We start from the raw sequence: 12,816 nt of genomic DNA, 5'->3' as shown, positions 1-12,816 counted from the left end.
AGGCTGGAGGAAGCAGAGAGTCGAGAGACTTGTTTGGGCATATTAAGTTTGAGATGCCAGTAGACTTTTCAGAGGTGATATCAGCTTGACTCTTGAATGTGTGGGTCTGGTGGTCATAGGCTTGTTAGGGCTGGAGATATTAATTTGGGAGATATCAGTGTATAGAAAGTGGTTGGAGTCATGAAACTGGCCAAGAGCACCTAGAGAGGGTTTGTGGATGAAGGAGAAGCCCCAGGACTGTGCTCTGAAGCCTGCAGGTAGGTGAAGGAGGAAGAGGAAGCCAAGGAGGCCAAGAAGGAGCACCAGTGGGGATGCAGAAAAACCCCATTACCTCCTCTGGGAGGCTTCCCCACCCAGCCTGGATCTAAAGAGCCTCCATCCTACTCCCTAGTTGCCTCTATCACACCCCCTTGTTCATTTTGTTTATGGGATGATCACAGTCTGTAATTCTCTTGTTTTGTTTCTTTGCTTATTGCCTGTCTCTCCCCACCGTATTGTAAGTTTCATGACAGCAGAGCTTCGCCCATCTTGATCATTGCTGTATCCCCAGCACTTGGTCCAATACCTGGCTCAGAGTAGGCACTCAGTAAACGTTTGTTGAATGAATGAGCGAATGAATGGGTGGACGAAAACAAATTTAATTCCTCTACCCTTAATCCATAAACAAAGAAAATGGCGCTAAAATTTAAAAGTTAAGGGGAAAAAAAAGTGCAGCTGTCTTACATCCTCCGCGGACTGTTCCTCATGTTAGGGTCACATAGGAGTTGTCTACTGAAAGCACCAGGAAGGTACCTCTGTTCCACCTGTGCCACCTTGCTTGAAATCCTACCATTATCATTCCCTGGAGTGAGGCATCATTCTCTTAGCACAGTGCCCAATAGTTAGTAAGCACTCAATACATTTGAGTTCTTCTTTTTTAAAATTATTTTTCGGTCTTTAAAAAATGCAAATATCCCTGGGAAAGATGGCCCACAAAGTATTAACTCCTTAGTGTGAATTCGTGTCTCAGCAGAAATAGCTGAGGAAGAACCTGGTATTTCCTTAAACTGGTTGTTTCCTCCACCAGCAGCACACGGCTTCATTTTTGCATTATCTGAGATTAGTCTACAGGGGTGGAGTTGCAGAAAGGGGGAAAGGGCTTTCCAGAAAATGCTAGGGAATCTAAAGCAAACTTCAATATCTGGTTTTGCTGAGGCTCATGCCTGCACAGCATGAAGGTTGCTCTGCAAGCCACGTCAGCCACTGGCTTTTCATTTTGGGGTTGTTTGAGTCTCCCTGTGAGCTGAGCCAGGCAGTGGAGGAAATGAAGAGGCTCTCAAGGGAGGGGCAGGGGAAAGAGACAGGGGCAGGGTGGGTGCAGCTGGCAGTGAGAGACTCTGCCTCTTCAACACGGATGGCTGCCGCTGCTGCTCCAGGAGACAGGTAAACATTCTGTGCAGGGTTGAGACTTCTCTTTCAGTTTCTTTCCTACTTGTCTGGAATTTGGGCTCACACAATATAAAGTGGGCATTCTGTAGCCTAAAGGGACTAGAAAGCAAGGCATCCCCCTCTTCTCTTGAGCTGTTTCCTAGGGTGCTATAGTCCCAAACCCCCAAATCAATTACATCATCTGACAACTGCTTGTGTGGACAATGGGAAAGAATATTGTGCTTGGGGTATGTCTAAGGCTTATAAGAAAAGCCTTGAGCTGCAGGTTGAGTATCTTATAATAAGCAGTGTGGGAACCTGCAGCCAAATATATATTGTTGGGTGAATGTTCTCCATCTGTTCTAGATCCCTAACTAGATACTGAGTCCCTTGAGGGTAAACCCATGCTCTAATCTAGACTTTTTGGTCCCCCAACACCCAGCACAGTGGATGGACGTGGAGATTTGCCTACACTTCTACACCTGTGCTGTCCAAGATGGTGAGAACTTGAAGTGTACTCCAAGTGTAAAATATACCCTGATTCTGAAGACTCAGTAGGAAAAAAGAACAAAAAACACTAATAATTTTTAAATGAGAACAAGTTCATATAATAGCATTTTGATATATTGGGTTAAATAAAATGTACTATTAAGATTACTGTTACATGCTTGTTTTTACTTCTTAAGTGCGGCTACTAAAACATTTTAAATTACACATGTGGCTTATGTTATGTTTCTATTGAACATCTCTGGTTTATATTGTGCTGGCCTCCCCTCTCCCATCCTTTCTTGCCCCCTTTAACCTCTAATCAGACTAGAGAGGTCCTTCTCGCTGGGCGTCTAAAGCCCTCAGAATCTTTTATTGGTCAGAGCAGAATCTCCTGGGTATTTTATATTTGTCCAATCACTGATATACCTTAGCAAATGTGTTGATCATGTCATTGAAGCCTTCCCTATAATAGCACGCTTTGTTCTAAGGTAAAGAAATTCAGGCCAAGTGCAGTGGTTCATGCTTGTAATCCCAGCAGTTTGGGAGGTTGAGGCAGGTAGATCACCTGAGGTCAGGAGTTCGAGACCAGCCTGGTCAACATGGTGAAACCCCATCTCTACTAAAAATACAAAACTTAGCCAAGTGTGGGGGTGCATGCCTATAGTCCCAGCTACTTAAGAGGCTGGAGAATCGCTGGAACCTGGGAGGTGGAGGTTGCAGTGAGCCAAATCAAGCCACTGCACTCCATCCTGGGTGACTGAGACTTCATCTCAAAAAAAGAAAGAAAGAGAAAGAAATTCAAGCAGCCGCAATTAGGAGAGGGATTGACTTTAATTGAGCATCTTTACAAATGTTGTCTTCTTTAAATTTATTTTCATTTGGTTAGGTAGGCATTGTTTTCTCTGCTTTTTTCAGCTAAAGAGACTGAGACTCAAGAGCTCTGATAACCTGCCCCACCCCAAATCATCCACATAGTAAGAGATGCAGGGTCAGGGCTTGAACCCTGGTGCACCTGACTCAAAGAGCAAGTTTTCCCCCACCAGTAGCATGTGGCTTCATAGTCTACATAACTTAAGATGAATCTACAGGGGTCTCCCCCATCAACCTGCCTATGGAAGGGGCTCATTAAGGACACCCTGTATGATTTATTCTTTATCACGGATTTCTAGATTGTGCAAGGAACAAGTCCATCCAGGTCTCGGAGCACCTGAGTACATTCTAGTGCTGGCATCGTCCCTAATTTACTAAGTGCCTAGGACAAGTAGCTTCTCGTCTCTATAAAACAAAGAGAACCTTTACAGTTTGTGATCCTAAGCCTGTTAGGTGGGGAAAGTGGAAATTGAATTAGGCTGCCTTTGTCATTTTTTGTTTGCTTTAGGGACAAGTTCTCACTGTTGCCCAGGCTGGAGTGCAGTGCTATTTATAGGCATGATCATAGCTCACTGCAGCCTCCAACTTCTGGGTTCAAGCAAGCTTCCTGCCTCATCCTCTCAAGTAGCTGGGACTACAGGTGTTCACCACCTCATTTGGCTGGCCTTGTAGCTTAATTTAATGGGTTACACCTGGAATTAGATGAGTTTTTTTTTCTAAATAAGAATTAAAAAAAAAATCTGAGAGCCTATTATTTCTTCATGTCAAAATTTCTGTTGAATGTCCTGAACATTAAATTCCAGACAAATGAGTCTATGTCATGTGGGTGGGCAGAAAACCTCAAGTTCATTTGCAAGGATTAGAGGGCTTTTGAAGGTTGCCCACTCAGCAGGCAGTTTCCAGAGCAGCTTCACGCTGGTGCCTGTCTTGGAAGTTGTGATCTGGTATCATTGCTCTAATAGCTGGAAATCCTCATTATCTGTTTAGTGGATCAGAGAGGAGAGCCAGATCCTTTCATAAGTCTGCTTATTAATCCTCCCTGAAAAGCCATGTTATTAGAGCAGCATCAAAGCTGGGACGCCCTTAGGAGCTCCCTCATTAAGACTCTGACAGCTTCTTCCTTTTTCAAAACTGGAGGTAAAGTGTGAATGGAGTCCAGCCTGAGGCTCTTCCCAGCTGTGCTGACTAGTCCAAAGGCAGTTACGCCCCCATATCCACTCCCGCCCCCAACCACCGCAACTCAGGCTTTACCCAAATTTCTTTATTCAGTGCCTGCTGATTGCTGTTAAGAAGGCCTGTGAAGATTAATTTTCCAAATAAGTTGCCATTTCTTGTTCCAAATCTTTGGAGGGTAAATTTAAGTGTCCCACAGTAGTCAGATCTTGCAAATGGATTTTGGGCTGACTAGTGATTTTTATCTGTTCAGCTAGGCTGAGCCATACATTAATTCACTTCAAGTCTTTGAGCCTTGATGTTTAAAAAAAAAAAAAAAACATGGGTGAGGGAATACATCCTTTATCTACTTCCCTTTGAAATTTGGTTCTGGGGTTTGAAGGTAGCATTGGGGAAAAGGGACAGAAAGAGTTGTTAGTTAGGCCGTGAGAACCTATTTCTTAGGCGTGTCTAGTACCAGTAAGGGCCTGCCTGTTGTTCCATGTATCCCCCTAACATAGTGTAGCTGTAAATAAAAGGAGGAAAAACATTTCATATAAACAAGGGTCCGATTGAGTTACTTCTGGAAAATAGACAAACTCTCCCAAATCTTTCTTCTTTTTTGTGTGTGTGGTGGAGGGGGAGATGGAGTCTCACTCTGTTGCCCAGGCTGGAGTACAGTGGCGTGATCTTGGCTCACTGCAACTTCTGCCTCCCAGGTTCAAGCGATTCTTCCGCCTCAGCCTCCTGAGTAGCTGGGATTACAGGCTCCTGCCACCATAGCCAGCTAATTTTTGTATTTTTAGTAGAGATGGGGTTTCGCCATATTGGCCAGGCTGGTCTTGAACTCCTGACCTCAAGATCCACCTGCCTCGGCCTCCCATAGTGTTGGGATTACAGGCGTGAGCCACTGCCCCCGACCTCTCCAAGATCTTTCAACATGTCAACAATGGAGATTGTCAAGGCATATATGTTACCTTTAAATACAATTTTTTTCCTGTAAAAATCCATAAGAAAAGACCAATGGAGGGTAACCTACTCTTGAGAAGCTTTAATGGGAAGAATAAGCTAAAGATGTTTTTCTATAACTGCTAAAGCTTGTTATTTATTCCTTCCCCAATCCCCAAATCCATGACCTTTGAAAACAGGAGGCGTGTCTGAAAAAACAAGCAAAAATGACCTTAATCCTGACAAGGTTGTAAGTACATATTATCAACCTAGGGAACAGTGTGGCATTTTTAGAAACTGCTGAGGGAAATTTGCATAAACTTGTAATTAGGCTGAGAGCCTTTCAAAGCAGGGAGTACACAGTAGGCACTCAATCAATGCGGAATAAACAGGAACTGGTGAGGAGCCAACTCTTTGCTGACTTGCCATTCTTGCTGGGCCCTGTCGCCTGCTCCTGAAGTGGCTGCAAGGATTCTGCCTCCACTGAAGCACACACGTGCCCATTCTATGGGGGGAAAGCCAAAGGGCCCTTCCTTTGGCTTTGGCCGTGTGGCTGCAGGGCTTGAAATCCTAAGAGATCTGTGGCAGTGCAGTCCAGGGTGTGCTGGGTCTGCAGTGAAGATGAGGAAGGGGATAGAGAAGGAGGATGGAGAGACGATAGTTCCCCGGAGGGCGCACACTTTCACTGCCCCTAAAGGCACTGCAAGCCCTGGGTGGGAGGCTTCTGGGGGAAACGGCTGGATGGTGGACACCCCTCTTCCCTCTGGGTGGTCCAGGCAGTTCTTCCTGAAAGTGGCACCAAAAACAAAACAAAACAAAACAAAAAAACCAGGCTGGAATGTCTGTCGAGTGATGAAGTGATGGAAAGCAGGTCAGAGAAGGGAATGAGGGGCAAGAGGATCTGCTTTCACTTGCTCTCTTTCTTTTACAGCTCTCCCTTTTACTTTACAGTATACACGTGCTTAACATCTACTCTGCACAAGGCTTTGATTTTCAAAATGAGCTACATATAAAGTGACTCCAACATGACTCAGGCGCTGAGTCTTGGGGACACAGATTAAGGGGACATTTACTGAGATGGGTTTTAAAATAGAATAGGATTCTATTTTAAAACCCATCTCAGTAAAAGTAGATAGTCTAACCCTTGCTCATCATATATCAAAATAGATCCATTGCAGGGAAACAAAAAAACAAAAACAACAACTGGCTCATTGCAAAGCCTCTTCACTGACCTATATTAAAAGTAGCAGGCATTACTAGAAAGAGATCGGAGTGGCAAGATAAATTATGAGCTCTGTTAGGTGCAAGAAGAAGAGATGCTCTGTAAATAGAAAGAAGAAGAGGAGGAAGAAGAAGAGGAGGAGGAGGAGGAGGAGGAGGAGGAGGAGGAAGAGGAGATAATCTCTAAGGGTTGTAAAAAAAAATTTAACTGTCAGGAGAATTTTTTTGCCCCCAGGTGCTGCGTTCACAGGCAACTTCCATTATTCCCAGGCTGCCTTTGGCAATTCCTTTCACCTCTCAACACTTCTTTGAAAAAGTATCTTTACTTTTCAAAACTTGTTTTCTCAGTACCGGAGAGCTTAGCCTTTCCAACTCAGTCTTCCCCTTCTCCAACTCCTAACTCCCAATCTCTCCTTTCTTCCTGGACCACTTCCTCTCTTTGGTTTTCAGCCTCTGGGAGGCAGACACCCCCAGGGGAGGCCAGTTCTCTCTGCATCCTGCTTGTTTTAAATTTTTTTTCTCTCCTCTCCTCTCATCCTTCTCTCTTTTAGCAAAATATATAGTCCCTGTAGAAAAATTAGAAAATAGGTCAGGTGTGGTGGCTCACACCTGCAATCCCAACACTTTGGGAGGTAGGAGGATTGTTTGAGCCAAGGAGTTTGAGGCCAGCTTGGGCAACATAGGAAGCCCTCATCTCTATTTTTTTTTTTTTTTTTTTGAGACGGAGTCTTGCCCTGTTGCCCAGGCTGGAGTGCAGTGGCACGATCTGGGCTCACTGAAACCTCCATCTCCCGGGTTCAAGCAATTCTCTGCCTCAGCCTCCTGAGTAGCCGGGATTACAGGTATGCACCACCATACCCAGCTAATTTTTGTATTTTTAGTAGAGATGGGGTTTCACCGTGTTGGCCAGTCTGGTCTCAAACTCCTGACCTCGTGATCCGCCCGCCTAAGCCTCCCAAAGTGCTGGGATTACAGGCATGAGCCACTGCGCCCAGCTCTATTTTTATAATGAAATTAAAATTTTTAAAAAATGGGAAATGCAGAGGTATAATAATAAAGAATATGAAAGTCACCAGAAATCTCAGCACCAAGAGATAATTACTACTCTCATTTTTGGTATTTACTTTTCCATGATATGGACATGGAAAGATGGCCGTAATATACTAAGCAGGGAAAGAGTTAACAAGATTACACTTGCAAGCACACATGCACACAGCATGTTGATTTCGATGGAGTGTATTTGACATTCTGTTGGCTTATCTGCCTTTTGTTGACCCAACAATATGGTGTGAACATCTTTTCTTGTCCAGAAGTTTGTTTTCCCAGTTACTTTAACGGCTAAATTGTATTCCCTCTCATGGATGTCCTACAATTTCCACAACCATCCCCCACTACTGGGTATCAAGGTTGTTTCTCAATTGCTGCTAGTGTAAATGACACAGTAGTCCCCTACTTTACCCCTGGATCTTTGTACACATTTTCTTAATGATGTCATTGGGATTAATTCCTCTAAGTGGAGTTGCTGAGTCTAAGGAGTGTGGACATTTTTATTGCTTTTTTTTTTTTTTGAAATGGAGTTTTGCTCTATTGCCCAGGCTGGAGTACAATGGCATGATTTTGGCTCACTGCAACCTCTGCCTCCTGGGTTCAAGCAATTTTCCTGCCTCAGCCTCCAGAGTCGCTGGGATTACAGGCACCCACCACCACACCCGGCACATTTTTATATTTTTAGTAGAGACAAGGTTTCACCATGTTGGCCAGGCTGGTCTTAAACTCCTGTCCTTGGGTGATTCACCAGCCTCGGCCTCCCAAAGTGCTAGGATTACAGGCATGTGCCACAGGGGCTGGCTTTCATTGCTTTTTGATACCCACCACCAAATTGCCCTTCAGAGAGATGATTACAAGTTGCCTTCTTGCTAGAAAGTGTCTGTCTGCAGAAGACTTCGCTGGGCTGAGAGCATTTTAATTATTTTTAAAAATTAGTTTCAAATTGTTTTAACTTAATTTATTTAGTTTTTAGAGTTGGAACTTCTTTAAAGACATAGATATCTTTGGCCATCTTCCCGTGTCCTTCTCCCAATAGGAGCATTACAGAACATCAGTTAGGGGCAGAGACTGGGCAGTGCACCCGTGTGCAAGGACAGGAGACACACATCCTCCCTGAAGGAGTGACAGTCTAGGGAGGAAGGCAGACTGCAGGCGAGGTAACAGCAGCTCCGTGTGAGGAATGCTACGATTGCAGGCGCTGTGTGGGAGCCCCCCCAACCAAAGCCCTCCCGTGAGGGAGGGGGATGCAGGGGTGGGGCGGAGTGTGCACAGGCAAGAACAAGCCTGGGGCATTGAGAAACCGCAAGAAGCCCAGGCTGGCTGCAGCATAAAGTGTAAGAGAGCTTGGCTGGGAGGTGGGCAGGACTCAGATCATGCCAGGCCTTTCATGCCTGAGTAGGCAACCATTGTCAGTCAGGTTCACGCACAGTAATCCCACGCACTAGGTAACATGCATGTGGAAGAGAACAGATGCTTCGCTGGCTGTCCTCTTGCCCCAGTCACTTTTTAACAAATCACTAAAAGGTCCTGGGTTACTATTGACCCCTACAGCACTTGTGTGGGATAAGGAAGGGATGCCCCTAACGAAACAAACACAAGTTGGTTCTATATTAATTACATACATAAAATTATTAAATCCAAGATAATAGAAAATTAGTGTTTTTAGTCACAATACCCAGGATTTGAAAGTCTCTGGGATGTAACAATTCGCCATAAGCTAGTTTTAGTCATAAAATAATTTTCATGGGCACAACATTTTCTGTGGCAATTTTAATACCTGCTTGTTCCAGGTTTTTTTTTGTTTGTTTGTTTTGTTTTTTTTTTCTTTTTGAGATGGAGTCTCCTTCTGTCACCCAGGCTGGAGTGCAGTGGTGCAATCTCGGCTCACTGCAACCTCCGTCTCTTGGGTTCACGTGATTCTCCTGCCTCAGCCTCCTGAGTAGCTGGGATTACAGGCAAGCACCACCATGCCCCACTAATTTTTATATTTTTAGTAGAGATGGGCTTTTACCATGTTGGCCAGGCTGATCTCGAACTCCTGACTTCAGGTGATCCACACCCCCCCTCGGCCTCCCAAAGTGCTGGAATTATAGGCATGAGCCACCATGCCCGGCTCAGTATCTTATTTTCTATAAAAATGGTCACTAGAATTGATAGTCTTTCTTGTGACATTCTGGATAAGTAGCTTTTTATAATTGTTTTAAAAGTATCTATATTTTCCACTCCTTGCTGATACCAACAAAGTTAATGTATCCTAAGAGCTACAACGGTTTTAGGAAAATGTGTCTGTCTGGAATATTATTACTGAAAATATATTGAGGCACTTCATGGGAGGCAATTAGATTTTATTAATCTACTTATTTATTTATTTTTTGAGGTGCATTTGTTGTCTTGCTCTGCCACCCAGGCTTGAACGCAGTGGCACAATCATGGCTCACTGCAGTCTCAACCTCCTGGGCTCAAGCAATCCTCTGCTCTCAGCCTCCCAAGTAGCTGGGACTACAGTCATGTACCAACACGCTGGCTAATTTTTGTATAGATACAGAGTTTCACCATGTTGCCTAAGCTGGTTTTGAACTCCTAAGCTCAAGCAATCCTCCTGCCTCCCAAAGTGTTGTGATTACAGGTGTGAGCCACTACACCCAGTCATGTCAACTAGATTTTAGAAAGCGACTTCAGGATTTTAGTTCCTCTTTCACCAATGCTTCATCAGTGTTACTCTTCCTCCTATGTTTCTCAATTTCAATTGTATATTTTTAATGGTTGCAGAAGCTCATATTTATCATAATTTTTCAATTTATGCGTCATCTAGAATACTGAAAAGACCTTGAGATATTCTTTATTATAAACTTCTCTTTTAAGGAGATATTATTGCTTCCAATATAGAAAAAAATTAATTTTGCTATTGACCTTCAGAATGTAGAGGATTATAGATGTGAGCCACCTCACCCGGACAGGACTTTTTAATATTGTATTCACTATTGGCTTTAAAGAACAGGCAACCTGGCAGGGTATGGTGGCTCACGCCTGTAATCCTAGCACTTTGGGAGGCTGAGGTGGGTGGATTACCTGAGGTCAGGAGTTCGAGACCAGCCTGCCCAACATGGTGAACCCCCCCATCTCTATTAAAAATACAGAAGATTAGCGGGGTGCAGTGGCGCGTGCCTGTAATCCCAGCTACTTGGGAGACTGAGGCAGGAGAATCACTTGAACCTGGGAGGCGGAGGTTGCAGTGAGCCAAGATCAGGACACTGCAATCCAGCCTGGGCAACAGAACAAGACTTCATCTCAAAAAAAAAAAAAAAAAAAAAAGAGAATAGGTAGCCTTAGAATCTTTTGGGGACTTATGCTGAAATCCATTAAGTTTGTCATAAATTTTTTTCATCTTTGTTGTATCCCTGCTCCCTCAAATCATCATAGCCTATGTTCAGTGTTTTTGTTGATGACGTTCGACCAAAAACCTAAAGAATCCTTCTCCAGTTGTATCATTTACTGTAAGAAAAAAATTAATGTTTATCTATAGATATATTTGCATTTTGAAAATTTACAAATCTAAAAATAATTGTCAACTGCCACATGGCTTACATCAGGAAATGTACCTCAAGTTATTTAACTGTGTGATATTTACCATTTCTTATAAGATTCACAATGATTTCAGTCAACAAATCTGCTATATTTTAATCATTTGGTTTTGCTTTTCACCTGCTAAATAATGTGTAAATGTTATTTGGTGTTTATACAAACATATCGTATATAATGTTTGTACAATAATATACAAGTATATGTTTATATAAACAAATATATATTGTATATATACAAATATATTGCATATTTGAAATATATATTTGTATACTGCTCCAAGGTCTACTAAGCTTCTATGCTTTTTGTAAATGAAGAAAATTCCTGTTATTATGCTGCTTATACATTTTTGTAGATGATCCTCTGAATGCTAGATATTGTCTTGCCAAAACAGAATTGAGTTTATTATGTATTCAATGTAATATTTTCCTCATCATATAGAATCTGTTTTGCAGCACAAATAATTATATATTTCTAATCAGCTTTGAAATTTGAATACTTAGCATTCCTATTGATGTTTATTTCAGATTCTTCATGTTTACTAAAAAAATGTGCTAAGTGATGTAGAATCTTTGCCATTTTCTAGATGGTTTTTTGTTCTCAAAGAGCTAGCAAAATACAGAGTCCTTTGAAGTATAGTAAAATAATCAGAATCTAGTCATTATCATTTCTCCTCACCATTTGGAAAAAAATTGTGTCCATTATATTTCCAAAAACTTCCTACCTGTATTATCTTTTGTAAAGATAACAAATTTCTTACTTGAGTTGAATAATTTTCAGCAAGAGTACATCTTTGTTTCCTATTCAAACTACTTGGCCATATGTTTTAATTCTTTGCATTTTTAAAGTTACTTTTTTTTTAGATTCATTGATTATGGTTGACAATGGAACTAAAAGGTAAATTCACATCTCACATTTCTGTGACACATTCACTGAAACAAACAGCCCTAAACTCTCTATTTTCTTTTGGTATTCCACCCTTTTCTCCCGAAATTTATTCAATAATCCAAATAGTTTTACTTTACTTTTTATCTAGACAGCTTTTCATCTTCTGGTTTTAGTTTGATTTTTTTTTCTTATCAGTATCCTGGGAGAAATAATATTATATTAGCTTATTAAATGTTAAAGAAATATTATTAAGGCCAGGCATGATGACTCACGCCTGTAATCCCAGCACTTTGGGAGGCCGAGGTGGGTGGATCACGAGGTCAGGAGTTCAAGACCAGCCTGACCAACATGGTGAAACCCCGTCTCTACTAAAAATAGAAAAATTAGCTGGGTGTGGTGGCGCATGCCTGTAATCCCAGCTACTCAGGAGGCTGAGGCAGGAGAATGGCTTGAACCCGGGAGGCAGAGGCTGCAGTGAGCTGAGACCATGCCACTGTACTCCAGCCTGGGCATCAGAGTGAGAGACTCTATCTCAAAAAAAAAAAAAAAAAATAAAAAAAAAATATATATATCTATATATATACACACACATAAAATTAAAACATAATAGGGTAGTTTATCCTAGAACTTAAAACTTTAAAATGTATATATAATAAGCCTTGAAACTTTACCAGCAGTTAACTTTTCTCCTGAAGAAATTTTCTTTAACAACCCATAAACAATAGCTATGATACAATTAACAATTCATGATATAATAGTCTCTAATTTATGAATATAAAATAATTATTTTATGAATATATAATGGCCTCGATCATTGATTACCACAAAGGTGAGTTGTGTCATAATAAAAATCTGTAGATCTAAACTAGGAATTCAGAGCTACCATTCAGGCAGACAACATGAACTGTAATACAAAACTTCAAATTTAGCCAACATACAAATACTAACACAGGAGTTTTTTAAAAATTAGATAAAAATCTAAACAAGAGTTGGAAAACAACTCCTTGTTTGGAAGCACCAGTTATTGTGGCACTCGTTACTTAAGCCAGTAAGGTCTTTGTCAAACACTCTCTGTTTTAGCTTATGAAGTAAATGTCAACCCTGTTAGAAAGTCTATTTCCATCTGAAAGAAAGTTGTGACAAAAAAGGATTTTTGTTAGAGAAGACATTTTATTGTTATTTGCCAGAAAATTATTGTAATAAGAATATGTCATC

The sequence above is a fragment of the Theropithecus gelada genome, chromosome 1 (assembly GCF_003255815.1).
Source record: "Theropithecus gelada isolate Dixy chromosome 1, Tgel_1.0, whole genome shotgun sequence".
Classification (NCBI taxonomy): Eukaryota; Metazoa; Chordata; class Mammalia; order Primates; family Cercopithecidae; genus Theropithecus; species Theropithecus gelada.
The sequence above is the reverse complement of the archived record's forward strand: the minus strand, read 5'-3'. Positions refer to the sequence as shown.